The sequence below is a fragment of the Sus scrofa genome, chromosome 13, assembly GCF_000003025.6.
Source record: "Sus scrofa isolate TJ Tabasco breed Duroc chromosome 13, Sscrofa11.1, whole genome shotgun sequence".
Classification (NCBI taxonomy): domain Eukaryota; kingdom Metazoa; phylum Chordata; class Mammalia; order Artiodactyla; family Suidae; genus Sus; species Sus scrofa.
Window position 1 is genome coordinate 50,345,976 of NC_010455.5, and position 10,915 is coordinate 50,356,890.

At 41.6% G+C, this 10,915-nt stretch overlaps 1 protein-coding gene across 3 annotated transcripts in view; it reads right to left on the minus strand.

Annotated features, from left to right (window-relative positions):
- FAM19A4 (family with sequence similarity 19 member A4, C-C motif chemokine like) overlaps positions 1-7,473 on the minus strand; it is a 210,770-nt gene extending 203,297 nt beyond the window's left edge. For 2 of the 3 annotated variants that reach the window (XR_001300242.2, XM_013981874.2), the window contains exon 1: positions 7,234-7,473. The gene's annotated coding sequence lies outside the window, so the exon portion shown is untranslated. The remainder of the gene's footprint in view (positions 1-7,233) is intronic. The other variant, XM_005669718.3, reaches the window with a different exon arrangement.

Consider the following 10,915-nt stretch of genomic DNA (forward strand, 5'->3'; position numbering starts at 1 on the left):
AATGGAGCACAAAAAAAGATGAGAGTTTTATCTTGGGAGGACTGGACCCATGGTAACCAATTTTATGGTTCTTTTGATTTGTGTCTGTGGGTGTGTGTGTGTGTGTGAAGGAATTAATCCAAAAATATAGATGAACAAAGCTGTGTGTCTCTGATGTGAGGCCGGGTTGCATAATCATTTCTGAAAGCAGAGAAAAGGTAACAGATGTTTACATTACAATCTGGCTGCTTCTGGAAGAGCTGCCAAATGATTTAAATAGTAACGAAGATGGCAAGATTGCAGGGCCCCAGTGATTTGCTGTCCCCACTGATACATGCAGAGAAATCACCTCAATGATATTTTCTTCAGATGGCCTCAATTTAACACCTCTTTGTTTAAAATATTTTTGGAAATATTGAAAAACTTATGGTCTCCGGAGGAGACAGTTTGGGGGGTGGGGGGATGTGCTTGGGTTATGGGATGGAAATCCTGTGAAATTGGATTGTTACGATCACTATATAACTACAGATGTGATAAATTCATTTGAGTAATAAAAATTTTTTGAAAAAAATAAAATAAAAAATAAAATATTTTTGGCTTTTAAGTTACTCAAAATCTTAAACCAATTAAAAAAAAGAAAAGCTAGGAGTTTCCACTGTAGCACAGTGGGTTAAGGACCTGGCATAGCTACAGCCATTCTGTAGATCACAGCTCCAGTTCAGATTCAGTCCCTGGCCTGGGAACTTCATATGGTGCAGGTGCAGCTGAAAAAGAAAAATAAAGGTAGAACTCAAGGACTATCCCAGCACTGACATTATGAAACTTGCTGTCTTTGACAAAGAGGAATGCATTAAGATGCATTTTGAAGTAGAATAACATACAGCTGTGAAAAAGGATGGTTTTCAATCTTTTCACTGATTCTCCATCCTTCCTTGAATGGCCCCAGAGCATATCTGAGTCTTGTGTGAATACACGTAAAATGGTCACCACTGTACAGGAGGTCTCCACAATCAAGGGGATTTTGCCTGACCACGTGGATGTCAGCTGAGCAAATGGATGTCAGCCTCCTTCCCCAGCTGTGGGTCCACTAAAGGCCCTCCAGTAGCCCTCTGCCAGGTAAACAAAACAGGACAGAAATTACATGGTGTAGGATCCCATTTAATCTAAAATGATTTGGTCTAAATATTGGTATATGGATGAAAGAAGAAGGAGGGATCTGGAAAAGGAATTGTCTCTGGAAACAGACTTGAGGTTGCCAAGAGTGAGGTGGGAGGGAGTGGAATGGACTGGGAGTTTGGGGTTCATAAATGCAAACTGTTGCATTTAGAATGGATAAGCAACGAGGTCCTGCTGTAGAGCACAGAGAATTCTGTCCAATCCCTTGTGATAGACCATGATGGAAAATTATATAAGGATGCATATATACATATGCATTACACACATACACACACACATATGACTGGGTCACTTTGCTGTACAGCAGAAATTGGCACATTGTAAATCAACTCTAATTTTAAAAAAATTTATTTAAAAAGAAACTGTCTTAGTGGCAGAGTTGGGTTCATTTTTCTTTACTTTTTATACCCTTCTACAGAGTTAGAAATTTCCTACCCCAAATAGGAATTATCTTTGTGAACTTATTTGAAAGAAAGAGAGAAATAGAAAAAGAACTCTACCAAAAAGAAGCCTAGAGTGATGAAAAGAATCCTGGCTTATGCATTTAGGGACCTAGGTTCCCTGCCAGAAATAAGGAGCTGGGGACATTGCATAAGCCATTTCATGACTTTGGGCCCAAAAAGTTACACTACAGCAGGGTTTCTCAACCTCGACACTTTTGACATTTAGGGCTAGCTAGAGACTAGCTGCTAGGGCTGTCCACAAAGACAGGCTACAAAGGATAGGATGTTTAGCAGCATCCCCAACCTCTACCCATTTCAGACCCACTTAATCCCACCCCAACTTCTAACAGCAAAAATGACTCCAGAAATGACCCCTGGGAAACAAACCTGCCCTCAGTTGAGAAACTCTAAGAAACTTTAAGTTTCTTCCCTGCTGGAATCCTTCCTTCCTTGATTATTTTAGGAGCTGTATCTAAAGTCTAAGATTTTAGGTCAATGACACATAGGGAAGTACCTCTGTTATACCAAGGACACATCAATATTTTAATAATTCATTAAGCAAAGGATGCTATGAAAATAAGAGAGTAAAACCATGAATTTTCTTCTTTTTTCTTTTTACAGCCACACCCTCAGCATATGGAATTTCCTGAGACAGGGGTCAAATCAGAGCTGCAGCCTACACCACAGCAACACCAGGTCCAAGCCACATTTGCAACCTACATCACACCTTGCAGCAACACTGGATCCTTAACCCACTGAGCAAGGCTAGGGGATCAAACCTGCACCCTCACAGAGACTATGTTGGGTCCTTAACCCACTGAGCCACAATGGGAATTTCAAAACCATGAATTTTCAGAGAAAACTTTAGGGCACATGGTATAAATGTAAAACTAAGAGAATTCAAGCAGACACAATGGTCATTAAAAACTAATAATAATAATAACTCTACTTTTTGACAGTTCCAGCTTCAATTAAGACAAGTGAAATGCTGCAGAAATGTTCAACTGCTTTCTTGTTTATAATGAACCTACAGCACTAACAAAGCCAACCTAAGTTATTTTATGGAAGGTCATAGTTTTATTTTTAAAAAATTGCTAGTGTTTTATTTTTACTTTGTAAGAAATACAAAGATATCTTCATGTCTTTCTAAAATGGAAATTGTACTCTTCTGCACTAATGATACTATGAACAAGCTCATAAAAGGAGATAAATGATCTACATCTTTACTATCTTTTTAAATACAGCATCTTCCTTTTATTTGCCATTTTATTAACAAGAACTTCCTAATATCTGACACTACCATATCTCTGAATTAAAATTATTTATGCTCATGCTAATGACTTGCTGCTGCAAGACCCTGACATCTTCTGAATTAAAAAGAATGACAAAAAAATTCAGCGTGGCTTTAAATTCATGACTCTTTGAAAATCAGTAGTTCATCCAGACAGAAGAAGCCATTTATTAACCCTAAACCTGGTACACACCAACTATTCAACAAAGACAGGATACAGTTATCATTATTCACAACCATGCTAGAAAAGAGAGTTCTATTTCAAATTATTGGTTCAGTTTTACAGCAACTAGAAACTCAAAGTGTGAAAGAAGAGACTATTACACAATAAATACATGTTCTGAATTCTTAGACCTTAAATTATGCCTCAGCATCATTTTAACATCAGTATCTCTTCATGAGCTCGAATAGGTCCAAATTGAGTCACCCTATCCAATCCTCATCCACCACCACCTCCCAATTAAATATGTCTTATACAATTGCAGGTACTATGACAGTGACCAGGAAGTGACCCAAGCTTACATTTGAGCTGGGTTCAATTAATATAATGTTCTAACTAACTGAGCCTTGATAACACAAGAAGTGGATGTGGTTCTACCCCATAGAGAGAGCTGAAATGAGATGTCCTAGCACATCGCAATAGCTATTCCCAGAGTTCCCATCATGACTCAACAGTAATGAACCCAACCAGTATCCATGAGGATGAGGGTTCAATCCCTCTGTGGGTTAAGAATCCATGAACTGTGGTGTAAGTCATAGATGTGGCTCATATCCTGAGTTGCTGTGGCTGTGATGTACACTGGCAACTACAGCTCCAATTTGACACCTAGCCTGGGAACTTCCTATGCCATGGGTACAGCCATAAAAAGGAAAAAAAAAAAAAAAAGCTGTTCCCTCTAGGGCTTTATTGGCAAGGGCAGCATGCTAGGAGTAAAGACCATGGGATTCTAAGCCCAAACTGGATGCAAGTCACAACACCTCCTACCCTTGATCTTCTGGAAAACTGAACTCTGAGGTACTTTTCAGATTTAAAATTCAATGAGCCTTTGAATCTTTCCTTAAATCACCCTGCACAGTTAAATTTATGTTTAAACACACATACAAGAGCTATCCTCATTGACTTTAGGGAGGAAAATGGATTTAACTTGAATGGCCACTGTAAATCAGGAAGAGTTACTTTAATTTTTTTCAATAATATTAAATACATGGGAAACCAAAGCTAAGCTTACCTTGTGAAAGGTTGGCTGCTGGAGTTCAGAGTCAGTATTATTACAAAGCCCAACTCCATACACCCATTCAAGCCTATGTCTGTAAGGGCAGCCTAAGAAGGATGTGAGCTTTTTCTAATAATGTTTTCAAAACAAATAATTATGAAGTCATTACTGTAGCCAAGATCACTTTACCAATCCCTTTATGGACATCTTTTTCCTACTGTTTCTCCTCCACCCTCAACACTGCATCTTCTTAACAAATTAGGATAAAGTACACTGTATGATCTCCCAAACATTCATGATTGGCTTCAGGGCTTGTAATTATGTTGTTAATCCTAGAATATTTGTATCCAACACCTGATGAAATGCACACAAGTAAGTCCATCACCTAGATGCTCCATCTATCTCAAGGACAAAAAAAAAAAAAATCAAAAGGTTATTCTGTTTACTATAATGTCTCTCCCTATCTGTATAGAAAGAGAACCAAAACACAGGGTGAAAAACTCCCAAAGAGGAAGAAAGCATAAGGGGGGAAATATACTTATGCAAATTCTAAAGAGATCTATAAAACTGCAATCTGAGAATTTTATTATTAAGCTAAGCTTCTTAGTAGAGAAATCCCCAAAACTCTCCAACTGGGCAGCTAATTGAGAGTTAGGAAGAGCCAAAGGACATCCCTCTTTTTCTGATTCATCACGGGCAATATAGAAACCCTTGTTCAGTATGATAATGTGACTTTTGTCAATGCATGTTCAAATCAGATAGAGGATTGGCTGGTAATGATGTCATACCCACGGGTTAATCTCCAGTGGATGCAGTTTTAATATCATATGCACTCATCCATCATTTACATTAACACAGTATTATATTAAGTGTACCAACAAATGAGCTGTGCAGATAAAAGCAGCTATTAGAGAAAGGCTATGTGCCACTGAAAAGGAGGTAGGGGGACAAAGCTAAGAATCTTTGTGTGTGTGTGCATGTGTGACTAAATGGAACTAGGTCAGCCAACAATACACATCTCTAAAAAGAGCCAAAAATGAATATTGAAATTCAAGTGACCTAGAATATTCTAGTACTAGAAATAGGAAAGGTTGCCTCCAATAAAAAATATTCCATAATCAAACTGAGATATTTGTAGGGTTTGTGTGATTTTGTAGGGTATGTGTTTGGGGGAGAAATAAAAAAAAAATGGTCATTCATAAGTAAGTGAATTGTCAGCCACTGCTTTTCTGGGAAGAGAACTTTCTTATCTTTTAACAAGGAAAATGGGCCACGTCAAATCATGACTTAAAATGTTAATACATTTTAAAGTGTCAAGGGGCAATTAAGATGCTACAGAAGGAAGACAGCAAAATCATCCAAAGCTGAACAATGAGACGAAACAACTGAAGAAGAAAACCTTGAAATCCAGCTTTCAGCTAGGAGAATATTGATCAAGAAACAACCACACAGATAAAGAATGCTTTTTGTACAAATGAGCAATGCCAACTCATAAGGTCAGTTTGGGAGGACATAAGTCATATTAGTCATAAAAATTCTGAAAATTGCTCTCACACAGCCTTATTAAGAACTGTATTTCCAATCCAAAGGAAGTGTTAGGCTTACACACTGATCTATGACTACAAACTTTAGCAGAAACGCTTCTCACTGTAAAACCCACAGTGAGCTTTTGAAGAATTCTTCAAGTCACACATCTGTCCTCAAAGGACTGAATGCAAAATGCAGATTATAGCATGAAATGGATACTCTAAAATTATTCTGGCTTTTTTTTTTTTAATTCAAGAACTGCCTGAATGGGGCTAAGACACACAAATAAATTGCCCCACTTCATCCCTTAGCAAGTGGTCTGGAGGAGGGCAGTATGATAAGAACACTAACCCATCAATGTGTGCAGTGATGAGCTTCGGGTTGTTGCAAAAATCCCCGGACCACGGATATTACAGAAAGAACCAAACCAAGGCTTACAACACGTCCATTCCCACACTCAGGGATCGCCTGTCACATCACATCAACCTTACCCTCTCAGAGGGACGCCATTTAAAAGTTAAAGGGGAAAGGAGTACAGGGATACAGACGCTTCACCAATGGGGAGAGGGGGGTCTTTAAATCCTGGGGGTAGGGGGACATGGGTAGCTTTCAGTGAGTAACCATGAACTTGTGCATCTCGCTGAGGTGTTGATTCACAGGCTGGCTAAGTGGTCCGTGGAGCCTCCAAAGACTAAACGATAATGATGCAGGAGAAAAACACACCAGTGGCACCGTGTCTGGCTTGGGCTGCCTCCCTAGGTGCGGAATATCAGGCTTTCTTCTTCCCATCCTCCCTGAGGATGAGCTCACGGTTCAGGGTTAAAGATGCCCTTCCTTCTAGGAGCAGACTAACAGGGCAAATGAGGAAGCAGGAGACGAAATTGAAAAAGAGGGGAAGAAATGTAAAGACGACTGACTTGGTGGACAAATCCATGGTACCCAATGTAGGAAGAGATGGAACTTGCAGACCCGCTCCAGTTCTCCACTTGCGCGGGAAGCTTTGCACTGACAGCTGGAAGCGGGCGCACGCAACGTCCTTCAAACCAGGAGTTCAGGTGTAGGCTAACCTGCTCCCTCTTGAAGGCTCTATAAAGGTCCTGGCTCAGACCAGAGAAATGAAGCCCCAAAGCTGGCTTTTTCAAAATAAGAGCTCAAGGGCAAGTTTGCCCTCTCCCTGCTCATACAAGTCCATCAAGTGGCCTCTTCCGTATCCACCGAGCACCCCCAGGATCTCTGTATGCAGACTGGAACCCTTAAGTTGGAAGCGGCCACTGCTCCTCCCTAGCCGTACATCCCCACTTCTCAGCGCGGCTTCTAACTTCGGTGTGCAAGAGAACTACGGCACAGGAGGTCACTCCCACACTCCAGAGCAAAAGGATGAGAGGGGCTGCCTGCAGTCGAGTTAACTCCCTATCAGCCCGAGAAGCAGCTGCTGCCTACGAGACAGAAACTGAGAGCACCGGGTCCAAAGCCACCCCAATTGCCTGCCTGCCCTCTCCTTCCCCATTCAACCCTCCCTACTCAACTAAAGCCAGCAGCCAACTCGGAACCGCACGTCCAGAGCGAGGCACCGATACCGCACTCTACCCGGAGGAACACTCACCTTGCTGCCTCCCAGAGGACGCCCTGGGAGTGGCCCATCACCTCCGTAGACTCTCTGTGAAAGGAAACTTTCAAGTCTCTCCAAAGACAAGCCCGAAACTGCACTGAGAGAACCGATGTCTACAGAAGCAGCCTTGGCAACTCCATTCCTGGGGTCCTGCGACAGTTGCGCAACGTGTTGGTTCGCCCCGTCCAGAGCAGTGCGCAGCCAGCAGTGCGGAGCAGAGCTAGGCTAGCGCGCCCACGGGGAGGGGCCAGGCCGCCGCCAGCCATGCTGATTGGCCAGACCAGCCTCCTTTCCCCACCCCACCCCACTTCCCACCCCCGGTGGTCCACGTGGGCCGGCCCTCTCCCCGCCCAGCTCCCCTACTCTGTCCTCTCGCTGGCACAGCTGCCGGCCTCCTCCGGCCTCTCCCTGGCGCCTCGCTGTGGCCACAGCTCAGCAGGTGAGCTGTGGAAAAGGTCTTTCTGAATAGCTGAGAACCTCCTTTAGCCCTGCCTTACCAAGAGGAATTTAAGTGTTTGGCTCCCAATGGAAAACAATTCCTAGGCATGATGTCTCCACCTAAGGACTGAAAGCAGCTTGCAAACAAGCTTCCTTAGCTGGCCTGACTGTAACATATGCATAGCTAATCCGGTTTCTTATGTAACTTGTATGCAAGGAAAAGGAGAGGAATCCACACACAGTCATTACCTGAATACTTTCTTATTTTAAAAACTATGAAAGTACAGCTAAGATTTCTTTGCCTCGCACCCCATACCAAGTCCTACTCCCTCTACCTTCCCCAAGTGAAATAACACTAATAACTCATGACACTTAAAGATCTTCATTTTGCATCTGAGCTCCATTTTATGGGCAAGAAAACTGAGGCACAGAGACGTTAAATAATTTCTTTAAGATCACATAGTTAAGCAGTGCTGAGTGTGTGTAATGCGAACCCTGGAAGTCTGGTTGCAGAACCCATGTTTTTTGATATTCAAAGTGTAATCCAGAAGAGGTTTCCCCTGAGAACTCATTTAGAATGAAGAATTTCAGACCCCACCCAGAATCAGAATCAGAATCTTGTAGATACCCAGGTTATTAGTAACTGCCTAAAGTTTGAGAAGCTTCACTATGCTATTCACTGTCACTGGTTTGCTTATCCTCTTCTGGTCCTTTTACTCTGTGTTGACATATAATTATGCACCATCTTGTCCCGCTTGCATTCCAAAATATATTTGCCCTCCTGTGAGTCTACTGCTTGACCTACCATAGCCTTTGTTCTATAGCACGTTTGTCAAGTCATACTATTTCATGTATCATTTAACCTCTTCAAGTTTTTGCTCTTTTATTCCCAAAGCTGGGGCTCTGAAAGACAGTCATCTTATCAAGCTGTCACCAGTCTAAGACAGAGCTTAAGCATCAGAGACAGACTTAATTTCTGAGGAGTACGCTCAGCACTGAGATTCTATTAAGGACACAGGCAGATCCAAGGAAAACCTGAAATGACATGATAGAGATGCCAGTGTTTTCTCTTGTCATCATACGTTCATTCGCTTAAAGAAACTGAGGGCATATTCTGTGTCAGGCACTGTAATGGGTGCTGGTATAGACAGAAGTCACAGAAGCAAATAAAAGAGCAAAAACTAGAGTTCCCCTTGTGGCGAAATGAAACAAATCTGACTAGTATCCATGAAGATGAGGGTTTGATCCCTGGCCTCTCTGAGTCGGGATCCGACGTTCCAGTGAGCTGTGGTGTAGGTTGTAGACATGGCTCAGATCTGGCATTGCTGTGGCTGTGACGTAGGCTGGCAGCTGTATCTCCAATTCAACTCCTAGCCCAGGAGCTTCCATATGCCATGGGTGTGACCCTAAAAAGACCAAAATAAACAAACAAAAAACAGCAAAAACTCCTGCCCCTACAGAGGAGCTTATCTTCTAGCAAGGGAAGAAAGACAATTAACATGATACATAATGAAGTACAGAGCATGACAGAAAGTGTGTCACAGAGAAAAATAAAGTGCAGAAAGGAAAATAGGCTCCAGGAGGTTGGGATTTTAAATGTAGCATTCAGGCCAGTTCTCGCTGAGAAGGTAACCTTTGAACAAAGACTTGGAAGAGCTGAGGAATCGAAGTCATTTAGAAGAACGCTATACCCATTTAGTCACCAAATATTGATTGAGCACTGTGTATCAAGCATGGTTCTGGCATGGGTTTTGTGTTTACTTCAGCCCTGCTGTTTTGCATCTGTCCAAGTTCGCCTGGACTAAAGTTTCCTTGTCCTATTGAGGGGGAAAAATATAAGCACTTTTGTGTGGCTCAACCTACTATCATATTTTCATATCCTGGATGTTCAGGATTGTTAGAGGGTTGTGTCCCCAAAATGCAAAAGTGAATGTCCTAAACCCCAATGCCTTAGAATTCAACCTTACTTGGAGACAGGGTCTTTACAGAGGTAGTCAAGGTAAAATGAGGTTATTAGGATGGACCCTAATCCAATGTGACTAGTCTTATAAAGAGAGGAAATGTGCCAAGGGAAAAATATCTTGTGAAGATGAAGACAGAGATCGGGGTGCTGCTTTTACAAGGCAAAGAATGCCAAAGATGGTGGGCCATCCACCAGAAGAAGGTAGAGGCATGGAAAAGATTAATTCTCTCTTTCAGCTCTCAGAAGGAGCCAACCTTACCTACTTCTTCATCTCAGATGACTACCTGCAGAACTGTGAGATCATTGATTTCTTCTGCTTAGGCCACCCAGTTTGTAGCACTTTGTCACAGCTAGCCTAACTAATAAAAGTATGTTTCTAAGATAAGATGGTACAGTTAAGTGATTCATCTACAAATTTCCAACGACCAGATGTCCTTTGTGTAAGAACAAGAAGCCAAAATGATCTGAAGTGAGATTTACCAAGCAAAACACCACAAGAAAAGGCAAATTGTATTTTTTTTAAATAAAGCCAAAGGATTCCCAATTATTCAATTATTTCTTCCACAACTATTTATTAAATGCCTGCTATATGCCATGCTCTGAGATGGTGACAGACAAGGCAGATGTGGTCCCTGCTCTCATGTGACTTGTATATATCTTTATGGGAAGAGTTGGATGGTAAACAAATCAGCAAATATATAAACAAGATAATTTCAGAGCAGAATAAGTATTTATGGGAAAACCAAGTAAGGCTAGGAGTTCCCACTGTGACTCAGTGGGTAAAGAACCCAGTATAGTGTCCATGAAGATGAGGGTTCAATCCCTGGCCTTGGCTGGTGGGTTAAAGATCTGGTGTTGCCATGACTGTGGAGTAGGCTGCAGCTGCAGCTCCAATTAGACCACAGCCCAGGAAGTTGCATATGCCACAGGTGCAGCCATAAAAAGGAAAAAAACAAATAAATAAATAAGGCTAGAGTTTTAAAAGAATGGGGGGATGGGGTTTTTTAATTTAATTTTATTTTTTTACTTTTTTATTAAAGTACAGTTGATTTACAATGTTGTGCCAATTTCTTCTGTACAGCAAAGTGACCCAGTCATATATATATATATGGATGCCAAATGAGTGGCAAAGAGAAAAAAGAAGGGTGTTATGGAATAGAGGCAGGGGTGTTTTATATTTACATATATATATATATCCCCTCTTATATTTTCTTCCATTCCACCATGGTCTTTCCCAAGAGATTAGATATATTTCCCTGTGCTATACAGTAGGAC